The sequence below is a fragment of the Typopeltis vanoorti genome, chromosome 17, assembly GCF_054136105.1.
Source record: "Typopeltis vanoorti isolate ZY-2024b chromosome 17, IOZ_Tvanoo_1.0, whole genome shotgun sequence".
Lineage (NCBI taxonomy): Eukaryota > Metazoa > Arthropoda > Arachnida > Uropygi > Thelyphonidae > Typopeltis > Typopeltis vanoorti.
The window spans coordinates 95,718,873-95,731,752 of NC_143565.1; the positions used below are offsets into that span (position 1 = coordinate 95,718,873).

A 12,880-nucleotide genomic window follows, 5' to 3' on the forward strand; every position below is an offset into this window, starting at 1 on the left:
GACAACTGGATGGTCTTTTCTACGTCTTCGACAGCAAATGCTTATTTTTGAGATAGCAAACAAACGCCAACTGTACACTTTACTTGGAGTATTCATCTTTCCATTTGATATTAAATTTTGAATTTAGTCAGGAGAGTGTTTTCCAATAAAGTTATTACAGTGCAATGGTCTATCATTAAAGTCACTTTAAAAAGTTACACACACAGAGCGAAAGAGATTTTCCAATAATAGCTTTTAATACATGGACTTATTTATGCAGTACAAAAGAAAAGCTGAAGTTTCAAGACCAGTTTTCGGTGGGTCAGCGATAAGTAGACTGATGTAAAACATAATTCTCTAGTCCAAATTTAATGTGATAAATCGAAAGGAAAACAACCGCTGCTCCTGTATGCATTTATTCTATTATTATTTTATTACCACCTATCGGATAAATGCGATAATGTCTGCTTTTCAGTGTTGTCTGTGCTTTTATAAACAGTATTGTAATACTTTTTTTTTTTTTTTTGCGCATGCTCATTTGATATATATTTTAAACGTGTAGTTGATGTAATATTGTTTGCATTGTGTTTGATACTGCGAAAGAAGGAAAAAAAAAAAAAAAGATCTTTTTGAAGGTAAACTAATTTTGGTGTTTATTAGTCAGATATCAATTGATAATCAAAAATCAACCACGCATTCATAGATTAACACTGAAACATTCTATCTTGTATCTTATATTGAATGTCTCACATGAGGTGTGTAACTGCTGCACATTTAATGCCGACGTTATGTTAACCTAATTTTTTTTTTTTTTTTGAGCTTTGCAGGTTGCAATCTTCAAATCACCAAGTTCGAGTTGGAAATCTTTTATCTTTATCAGATCTGAAATATATTTCCAATTATTGTTATGCCCTTGAATTTGTTTTGTAGTCTACTCTTATTAGATTTCATCTGTTTAGTTCATGAAAAAGGGATCTGGTTTATAGGATTTCCAAATTATCAGATCCCTACCCTCCTCGTCCACCCACAGTACTAATACTAAAGCACTGTCAGTTTAACATCCTTTTAATGGATGGGATTCAAATTATTAAAAAAAAAAAAAAAGAAAAACTTAGCTCAGTTACATTAGCAGCTAGTCAAAGTAATTTATCTCAAATTACCACGTACTGCGAAATCTTCTTGGGTGACAGACTTTATACACAAAGCATAGGTGTATAAACAACACTGAAATTTTAAAATACTATTAGATCATATAAACCTGAAGAGATCGGCAATTCCTCAGCATTCTTGTGTTTTCTGGATGTTGAAGAATTGCTGATCTCTTCAGATTTATATCACCTAATAGTATTTTAAAATTTTGATGGTATTTATACACCTGTGTTTTGTGTATAGTCTGTCACCCAAGAAGATTTAGCAGTTTGTGGTAATTTAAAATTTTGATAAATTATTTTGACTAGCTACTGGTGCAATTGAGCAGCTATGAATTTATTATTTAAAAAATAATAATTTGAATCCCATTCATTTAAAGGTTGTAAACTGATAGTGCTTTAGTATTAGTACTGTGGGTAGACATCTGATAATTTGCAAATCCTATAAACCAGACATAGAATTTTTTAATCTATTTCAGTCCATCAATATGCTAGATGGTGGTCTCACCCCAAGCAATTAACATCTTAAATCATATTTCAATATATTATTTATAAAATCAGCAAAATGCTGCATTATATTTTCTATTTTCCAATATTCAATGAAACTTATATAACACATTTTTAAAACTTAAAGGTGTTGATTAAGATATTGTTATAAGCAAAGAAAGTTAAGGATAATAAAACAAAGAGAGTTGAACAAAGATATCGATAATAATAATTCATTTCTACTAGATTCAATATCTGTACATGGGACAGTAGTCATGATACTGTACACTTTCATTTGGAAGTCACAAAACACATTGCCGTTATTCATGTTCTAGTCTGGTATCAGCATTCTCAAAACTCATGGCAAGAATCACATTGTATATGTGTTCATTGAAATCTAGTGATGTGATATGATATTGTTAATAATAATTAGTTACAGCATAGCCTAAGTAACTTTGAACATGGTATAAAAGTTGCCACCAGATGCTGGTATATAACCTTGAAACTGCTACTTTGCTTAAGCATTTTCACACATGGCTACATTTAAAATTTACTCAGAATGATCTTCCAAACAGAAATCAGCTTTTGGCAATCCTCTATGATTAGAGAGAGAGAGAAAAAAAAATACAAATGGGATTCACAGGACTTTGCACAATCACAAGTGTGTGTTATAATTCAAATAATTAATTAATTATAATTATTATTTGACACCTCCAGGGAGTTCAAAGACTCATCGAGGGAGGGCACCTGCTGTACAACTCTGTCTCCACCACTCAATCCATTAACTACGCCAACGCCATCTACCGATGACCACCACCACTAGTATTTCCACAGACAATCACAAACATCCATGCCCACGGCGGTATTCGAACCCGCAGCCTTTTGGCTGGAGAGCGGATACACTAACCACTCGGCCAACCAGGCTGGCAGTTGTAATGCAGTACTATAAAGTAGCATGTCAGAGTGTACAGTGCATTGGACTCAACATGAATGGGATACAACAGCAGATGATTTCACTGAGATTCAATGTGTAGCAGGTAAAAACAAGCAGCTGTGGATAAAATAGAAATGAGGATGCTTGAACATGAGTGGAATCTCAATTCTGATTATTTTGTTCCATGCTGATGACAGAACCAGGGTATAGCGACAATAGTAAGAATCAACAGAATATATTAAGTTGCAGGCTGGTAATAGCAGGGGAATGTTTCTTATCATATGTAGATCTGCTGATATCAGTAAAGTGATGTCTAAATATCACCACCTAACAGCATCCCTTCATGCATGCTTATATTGCATGCATTTGGTAATGGTTACTTTCAGCATAATAATCTGTCTCCATAAGATGCATTGTGTTCAGAAATAGATCAGGAACTGAGTTGATTTAACTTTATAATGGTTTGCTCATTTAGCACAACTGAACATCCATGGTTGTATAACAAGCTGTTTGAAATATACTGCTGGAGTGTAATCTATAAAAGCTATGGAATGGGGTCAACTCTTCATTCACCAGCATCTCTGTGAAATGCTTTGGAGCAGTGTTTTTCCAAATTGTACACATCTTGGATTTTTTATTTTATTTTATTTTCCCTCATAAAGCCGGCCTGGTTGGCCGAGTGGTTAGTGTATCTGCCCTCCAGTCAAAAAGGCTTCGGGTTCGAATCCTGCTATGGGCATGGATGTTTGTGATTGTCTGTGAAAATACTAGTGGTGGGCAGTAGATGATGATGGTAGTTGCGGTTCGTAGTAGTTGGTGGATTGAGTAGTGGAGACAGAGTTGTAGAGTAGATGCCCTCCCTCGATGAGTCTTTGGACTCCCTGGAGGTGTCATGTAATAATCATCATCATATTCCTGACATGTACCCTCAAGGGGGTGTACAGGATATGATAGTATTACATGAAAAATTTACATCAATACTAACTTCCTATTTACAATTTTCCTCCAAATCAATCTGTTACCTATCAAGACTCCAACATTATCAGATCTTATATTTCTATCTTCTAAGACACTTTTTACCGTATGAGTCCACCAATATCTTGTCTGGATCTTTTTCCTGCCGACCTGGCAGAGAACACTTGTTTTACCAATCTTTCCTCTCCCATTCTGTTTTAAGTGACCATACCATCTGAGATTAGCTCTGCTAACACATTCCTGGATGTTAACAATGTCAGGTTCTTTCCTAATATCCTTGTAATAATAATAATAATAAATTTTTGCAGTTTATTACATATGCATGCATGCACAGTGTGCAACAAAAAATAAGTAAAAAATTTCAGTCCAACATTGAACTTCTGATGTGATGACCTGAGAAACCAGTTGAAAACGAGCTAAATATTCTTTTAATGATTGTTTTCCTATTTAATTATTGTTTAATGTTTTGGTTTGTTTTGTCATTGCAATTATCCTCTGAGTTGTATTGTTGTGTTTCCAATCTTTGCTACATGGCCTTTGAACTTCATCTTCCTGTCTACTAAAATGTCAGTTCCTCTCAGGTGTAATGCACTAAAACTGCTAGTATAATGTTTCTCATATTAATGTTGCTCTTTTTTTCATTTATCTATAATCTGTAAAATTGGGAGCACTAAATTAATTTGCTTAAATCCATGTAGCTACAAAATTCTATCACTGTTTGCATAAATTCAAGTCTGTACTAGCCATACAGTAGGTACGCTTGAACAGATATGCCTCTGCAACTTGCTGATATCAGCATCAGTTTATGCCCACATGGCACAGGCTAAAAGTAACTGATTAGATTAATTATTGAATTTAAAAAATTAAAGTTAGTAAAAAAATTAAAGTTGGAATGGGTTAGAGTAACATGGAACACAGAAACAGGGGCAGGAGTAATTGCTAAATACAATAAGCAATTTATCATATAATTTGTGTTTGTAATACATTAAAAAATCATTAACTTAACAAGACATTCTGGAGGCAAAAAATTGTTATGCACAGTTACCAGACATGTGCACTACCTTTTTTTGACTAGTGGGTGCATGTACACAGTTTAGCTTAGAGGGGAATCTATTGGCCTTTCTCACCATGGCCATCACTCTCCTGACCTGCTCTTTATATTGCACCTGAGCTCTGTCACCACTTTTTTCAGTGTCAGATCCAAAATGTATACCTTACGGAAGTGAACCATTAATGCTTTATATATTTCTAGTTGGTCTTACTTTCTTCTGGATATAAGCATTATTTTTATTTATTTATTTATTATTATTTTTAATACAGTTCTTGCTTCAAAGTACTAAATAATACTTGGAAGCAATGGTTGAATAACCATTTAACTCTAGTGCGATTTGTTTTCCATACTCTGGGGGATGCATTCAGGTATTGCTTCCTTCAAGCAGGGTTCTCTAGGACCATTGTTATTTATTTTTATATCTGGGATATAGTTCATGGTTTGAGAGGGGATATTTTGTTATTTGCTGATGATGCTAAATTAGGAAGGGCAATGCCAGGAAGCTCTGTGATGTTTTATAAGAGGATTTGAATATATGAAACCTTTGGGTTTAAGAATGGGGATGTCACTTCAACATTGCTAAGCATAATGTCACGCACTTTGGTTATAGAAGATGGAATGAGGTTTGTTATATTGGAGCAACTCTGATCACAGAGGTTAAGGAGATGAAGGATCTGGGGATCTCATGAAGTACAGGAGCCATATCACTGAAGCTGCTAAGGTTACCCAGAAAATTGCTGTTATAATGTGAAGACCCTAACAAGTAGAGATAAGGAGATATTGTGCCATCACTCTAAACCTCTTAGGCCATATTTTGATTTCTGTGCACGATTTGGTCACCTAGTGTGATAAGGAAACATTTGAGAGAGTGCAAAGATGACTGTCTTTAGAGTCAGGAATGTCGCATATGAGGATAAATTAAAGAGTGTATTATCTCAAAAATATCCTCTGAATTAATCCTATAGGATCCCTTTAGCAATTTGAATGTTTCAATCATATCTCCCCTCCTCCGCCTATCAACTAGTTTCTGCAACCCACAAATCTTCAACCTGTTCTCATATGGTTCATTCCATAGACCTGTTATCATCTTAGTCACTCGCCTCTGGATCCTCTCCACTTCCTCCCCATCAAGAAGGAACCGAGGTGACCAAATCTGGGCACAGTAGTCGAGATGAGGTCTTATCAAGGCATGGTACAAAGGTACAATAACTTGCTTGTCTCTGCTTGTCAAGGTATTTTTCAACAACCAAGTGAGTTGATGAGCTGATTTAGCTACTTTTGCAATGTGCCCCCTATACTTCATCTTCCTATCCACCAACACTCCCAAGTCCTTGGCCTCATCAATCTCTTTCAGTACAGTTCCACCAATGTGGTATACTGCTGCTAATCTTTTCACCCCAAAATGCATAACCTTACATTTTGTCACATTAAATTGACATCCATTCTCCTTAGCCCAGAACTCCGATCTATCTAAGTCATCCTGCAAGACTTTGACATCTTCTGCATTCACTATTGCCCTACCCAACTTTGCATCATCAGCGAACAAATGAATTGTTCCACTTAGATCCTTCCCTATATCGTTAATGAACAGATTAAACAGCAGTGGTCCAAGAACAGAACCCTGCGGCACACCACTAGTCATAGGCCGTCTTTTGGACTCTACTCCTGAATAAACTACTCTTTGATATCTCTCCATCAACCAACCACCTATCCATCTCACCAACCCTATATCCATTCCCATATGTTGTAGTTTACGGATTAGTATTCCATGTGGTATCCTGTCAAACGCCTTTGCCAGGTCCAGCAGTATCACTGTAAACCCATTTCCTTTATCCAGTTCAGCCATCACCTTGTTATAAAACTTGAGCAAGTTACTGAAGCATGATCTACCCTTCACAAAGCCATGCTGTCCCCTGTACAGTATCTTGTTTTCATCAATCCATTCCTGTATTTTTCCCTTACTACTTTCTCCAAGACCTTGACAACGACTCCTGATATGCTAATCGGTCGGTAATTTGCAACCGTAGTCTTGGATCCTCCTTTATGCAGTGAAACTATTTTCCCCTCTTTCCACACCTTCGGGACTAAGCCAGACCTGAGACTCAGATTAAACAACATGGTCAAGGGCACTGATAATTCTTTAGCCGCTTCACGCAAGACCCGTGCCAGTATACCATCCAATCCCACAGATGTGTTCACATTAAGGTTCTGTAATAGACTAGTCACTTCCACTTCATTCATCACTATTCCTGTATAAACTAATGGTTCCTTCATTTTTTCAATGTCACCACCTGGATGATATGCTTTTGCAAAGTGCGCGCTCAGTAACTCCACTATATCGACTGATTCAGTGACCTCCTTACCATTGTCATTCCTTAAAATCATTTTGCTGTGTGCAGTTTTTTTTTTGCTTGCAGCATAGTGAAAGAACTGTTTGGGATTCTCTTTTGCTTGCAAAGCTAGTTTCCTTTCATAATCCGCTTTTGCTTTTTTTTTTTTTTTTTTTTTTTTTGATGTGATAAGTTGTCTGACTGCATGGAGGCCTGGAAATAATACTGTCATGCTCAGACAATTTCCCATGCATTGCTGAATCCTATACCATGCAGATTTTCATAACAAGATACTGCTTTGCATTGCCTTTTCAGTTTATTATAATCATTTGTGTTTATTATAATCATTAATTCCACATACGTCTCGTCTTAAGAGTTCTTACATGTTTTTTGACTTCCCAAGTTATGACTGCACAGTCATTCATACCAGTTAAAGGCATAATGGTTAACTCATGAACAGACAGATTCTCACATGCTAGTACCAGATCCATTATTTTTGTATTACAAGTCCCTTCCATCACACACCACTTAAGGCAGTTATTATGGAGTTATTCTGTACATTCTCCTTCCTTTGATTAGGATGCATTCTCCCTTTAGTCTGTATCCTCATTATGAGGATACAGACTAGAGGGAGAATGCATCCTAATTTTTTTTATCCATTTGATTTATTGCAGTTCAGAATGCATTTCTGATGATACTAGTCTGTAGCAACCCAAATACTGCTCTCAGAAAACTAAATAATATATGGAAATCATCCAAATATTATAATAAAACAGGAAGCTAAATTAAATAGGTTTCAAACAAAGTGTTTGCATAAAATATTAAAAATATTTTGGCCTCAACATATAACAAATGATGAATTATATAAATGGACTGAGCAAAAACGTACCACCAGTAGAATAAAAAAAAACACAGAGGAGCAGAGAGATTTTAAGAGGAGCTCTGATATGTATCCTGGAAGGGAAAAGGGGAGAGCTAAACTAACTTATCAGAGAATGATATAAAAGGTAAGAAGAATGTGCTATTTGGGAGAGCTGAAAGAGAATCGGAATGAGTGGCACAAGAAATGGACCTTGGCCTGTGTGCCATGGGATGCAACTGGATAAATAATCGCTATCTCACACCAGGCAGACAGTCTCAAAAACCCACTGTTACTGCCTACTCTTGCTACCACTAAAATTGGAGATTTCTACTGTGGTTGGATTAAGTCTGCAATTATCTGCAAAACTGCTTTTCCCTCTGAATATAATATACTGAACTCATCCTTTTCTGTTTCTGTAATGATATCCTCTGTCATCACAAATGCTAATTATTTTTGGTCCAACTACATCTACCATTGTCAAGAACACTTTACCTTTTTCCTGATACTTCTGATTAGTGTATATGCATATAATTTGACCACCAGGCTAATGAATATTCAGATAATTAAAACATGACCATTTGAAACAGGAAGGTGGAATTGATTCTTCAACCAAATTCTCCTCCCCATTTCCACAGTTTACACTTTTCTTGTTTTCTTGAAAAAAAACTAGTCCTGCATTTACTGGGATCATTCATAATGAGCTGTCATTTTCTCATGTTCTCTGATTACAATTTATGAGATGTTATTTTCTCGTTTTCTCTGATTACAATTTAGATCACTTAATTTAAAATGTATGCATGTTTTCATGCAGCCACTTCAGACATATATAGTTTTCCCGACTATTCATATTTACTCTTTCAGTGAATAACAATTTCTCCAAGCACATGATGCCAAAATCATTCAAGCACAATCTATTTTAGAGAACAAATTCCGTTTCAACCAGCAGATTCATCCTCCTAGGCTCACTTTGTCATACTGTGGCAACAGACTCACAATCTTGACTCTTTTGCTCTTCTATTTCACCTCACTCAACAACTCTTTTATATCTCCTCTCATATCATACTTATTTCCTTTCAAATAATTTCTCTCAACTTTACTTGCTTCAATCATATCATATTATATCTCAAAAGCTTGTTGTCACTTTGGTCACTTGTCTGAATTAATTAAAATTCATCTCAGTTATCATTTATATCCTCTCACTTTCCTTTTTTTTCCCCTTCTAATTTCCAAGTAACCATTCCTTCTGTAGAGAAGATTGGTGTATGCTAGGACTTTTTCTTTTGCTAGTCACATGATTAGTGCTTTGTTCTGTTCTGTTCAAGTGCTTTTGTACTCTGAAATGCTAATTTGAATCCAAAATATATCAACAGCTTATTTAATTTTATAATTTATTTTGTTCTTTTATATTGTTAAGTTAATGCTATTTTTTAAGGCATAATAAATAATTGCTAATATCTAAACCATGCTACACAACCTTATATCATCATCATCACCTGGCCAAATGAAAAGTTTAGAACTTTCTCTCTTCACTCCTCCTTTAAAAATGGAAAATATAAATAATTAGTAATACTTTTTTAATCCAATATGAACTATATTGCTTATAGGACTTATGAAAAAGAAAGTTATTGTGAATTCATTTTCATGGATGCATTCAATATGCATATGAAGGCTATACAGTCATACAATAGGAATCTTCCCATCTTGTTAGAAATGTATAATAAAAAAAAAAAAAAAAAAAAAAAAACCAGTGATCTCCAATTTGAAATGAAGTAACAGTCATGAAAACATAATATTCAAAGTAGAATATGCTTCTTGTGTTCACTAAAAACACTCTATTCTTCACTACTTAGAAAAGCAGAAGAAACTAAAGCTGCAAGATTTTTTGGGAACGATGAAAGATGAGATTTTGTGAGGTCATTCACATTGACATTAAGGGTAATAAGCATTTCCACAAAATATTACCTATCTTTTAAATGCATATATTTTCATACATAAACTGTTTGCCTATCCAGAATGGAATGATAAACTAATGTACAGAAAATGTTTCAGAACCCCCTGGTATCTCCAATTTGAAATGAAGTAACATTCATCAAAACAGTCATCAAATGAGTAAATAAAAAAAATCAGAAGTTTCAGTTAAATCATCAGTTTTGTTTACATTAGGCAATTCTATTTTCATGTTTCAGAACCCAGAATTAAGAAACACCCCAATGCATTGATTTAAGAGTTTTATTTTATTGAGAATTTTTTTTCAACATATACTTATAATGGCAGAGAAGAAATTGTTTGCTTTTTTTTCTTCCTTCCTCTGTAAAAGTGCTTCAATACATTTTAAATGTTAGGAGAGAAAACATAGCAAAAATGGCATTATTAATAAAAAATAAATAAATGATCTTGTATCACTTATAAAATGGATGAAATTTTTTCTTCATGGACTGATACACATCAATACTCAAGTAGTTAGCATAATTGCTTCAACTGGTAGTTACACAGGGTTAAAATTAGCCATAACATTAACAAAATCTTATAAATTGACTGGAATAAACACCTGACCAATGTAGAGTACACCCAGGCTCATGTATGACTAGGGAGATATTTGCCTGACTGGTCACCCAGCACAAAATTTTTCATTAGTAATGTATGAGATATCAAGAACTTCTCAAGTAACACTGAATGTATTCATGAATAATTTTTACAAAATTTAAATAGATCTAAAGAACTAAAGAATAATCTGCTCTTTATATACGAGGATGGTTTGAAATGTTCTCGGCCTCAACTATAGATGGCAACACTATCGGCAAGATTTTTTTTTTTTCCTAAGTTGGTACATCTCTCATAAGCATCCATGTGAAATTGCAAGTGTCATTCTATCAAATAGTTTGTTTTATACAGCTGTCTGAAGTAAATGGGTTGTCTGTATCCCTTGAAATGGATAAAATTGAGTATCATCATATGGTTATAAAATTTTTTGTAAAAGAAGGTTTAACACTAAAAGAAATTCATTTGAAGTTCATAAAAGTTTATGGGCACTCTTCTCCTTTGTTTATGACAATTAAGAAATTGGTTGCCAGAACGTGGCCAAACCAGCCTTGAAGATGATCCACGTGAAGGACGTCCAAAAAGTGTAACAACATCAGAAATCATTGATCAAGTGCTGATATGATATTGGATGACCAGCGAGTCAAAGTGCGTGAAATTGCTGAGACTATAGGCATTTCAAAAGAACGTGTAGGATATATTTTGCATTGCAAATGAAAAAGCTTTGCGTAAGATGGGTGCCTCGTTTGTTCACGGCAGATCAAAAACGTACTAGCATGAAAATCTCTCAACTGTGCTTGGAGCATTTTAACAAGAATAAAACTACTGATTTTGTACATTGATTTATTACTATGGATGAGTCTTGGATTCACTATTACACAGCAGAATTTAAACAGCAGTCAAAACAATGGGCAGAAGCCAGTTGTTCAGGATCAAAGAAGAAAAATTCGGTTCCATCAGCAGGAACCGAATTTTGGGGGATTTTTTGGGATGCTAAAGGCATTTCATCTATTTATTAATTATCTTGAAAAGGATAAAACAATAACTGGGGAATATTATTCCGATTTTTTAACCAGACTAGACAAATAAATTTGTGAGACAAGACCCGGTTTGCAAAAGAAAAAAATTATCTTTCATCAGAACAATGCACCTGTGCCCACAAAGGTGTTTTGGCAGTGAGAAAATTAACAGATCTGCACTATGAATTGTTCGAACATCCACCCTATTCCCCAGATTTGACTCCCTCTGACCTATCTCTTACCAAAACTAGAACTCTTCCTCATTGGTCAGCATTTTTCTTCGAATCAAGAGGTCGATTGCAGCTGTAGAGGGTATTTTTGAGATCTTACTGAGAACCACTACAGGGACGGGAATGGTGCTGGAACATCGCTTGAATAAATGTATTAGTCTTAAGGGAGATTATGTTGAAAAATAAAAATAATCTTGAAATTATAAATTCGTTTTTTCATTGTTAGGCCAAAAACTTTTCAGACCACCCTTGTAAAGTAACTCATGATCATCATCAAATTCTTGACATTCACCTCAAGGGGTGTACAGGATATGATAGTATTAGATGAAAAGTTTACATCTTTACTAACTTCCTATCTACAATTTTCCTCCAAATCAATCTATTACCTGTCAAGGCTTCAACAATGCCAGATCTTAATTTTTATCTTATAAGGCACATTTTACCATATCAATCCACTTCTATCTTGGTGTTCCTCTGGGTCTTTTTCCTGCCAACCTGCAGAGAACACTTGTTTTGCTAATATTTCTTCTCTCATTCTGTTTAAGTGACCATACCACCTGAGATTAGCTCTGCTAACATATTCCTGGATGCTAACAATGTCTATAAACTAACTTAGTTGTAAAAATATTTCACATGGAAAGTTTTGTTTGTTTACACTAGGAAAATATTTATGAAAACAAGAACATTAATTTCTTGTCAAAAAGCCTTCATAGCTCATAATTTATATCTACTTTTCAAATTCTAAATGTTGAGTTTGAATTCTGTGTATGACTTGAAGAGGGTTTTCATTTGAAGGGAAAAGTGAAGGCAGGGCAATCTCATATGGAGGTGGCTAGCTTTTATTCTCCTGGAAACTCAGATTTTTTAAATCTGCAAAATAGATCAGAGGATGCACATAACTGACCAACAAAGTTGACTACAGATAGCACTCTCTCTAAAAGCATTAATTAGATTTGTATAAAACCAAGTTATTAAGGTGAATCCTTTGATACGGTTGTTAACCATGTGGTAAATTAATATTGTGGTAGACTAAAAGTGAGATGAGTATCTTGAATACGGCATTAAGGTACTCTTTATCCATTTGATAGGGCATTCCAGTCATTCAAGTGAATAGAAAATACCTTAATGCTTTCACTTTCTTGCTCACATGACTTTTGTACATTTTCCAGTAATGAACCCATGTTTTCTCATTGTCTGTTATCCTATGCAGTATTTCCTCTATATGTCTGATAGGCTTTTCTTAACAACCTATAAATTCTGACCTTCAGAGTACATTCTCTCAATTTGTCCTTGTACTCCATATTCCAGAGTCCTAAGACAGTCATCTC

At 34.8% G+C, this 12,880-nt stretch overlaps 1 protein-coding gene across 5 annotated transcripts in view; it reads left to right on the forward strand.

The window, feature by feature from the left end:
- The first annotated feature begins 539 nt into the window (after positions 1–539).
- Positions 540–12,880, forward strand: part of Ars2 (arsenic resistance protein 2) — a 394,921-nt gene continuing 382,580 nt past the window's right edge. For 4 of the 5 annotated variants that reach the window (XM_090407032.1, XM_090407029.1, XM_090407033.1 and 1 more), the window contains exon 1: positions 540–614. The gene's annotated coding sequence lies outside the window, so the exon portion shown is untranslated. Of the gene's footprint in view, positions 615–1,387; positions 1,403–12,880 lie in introns of those variants that run through there. The other variant, XM_090407030.1, reaches the window with a different exon arrangement.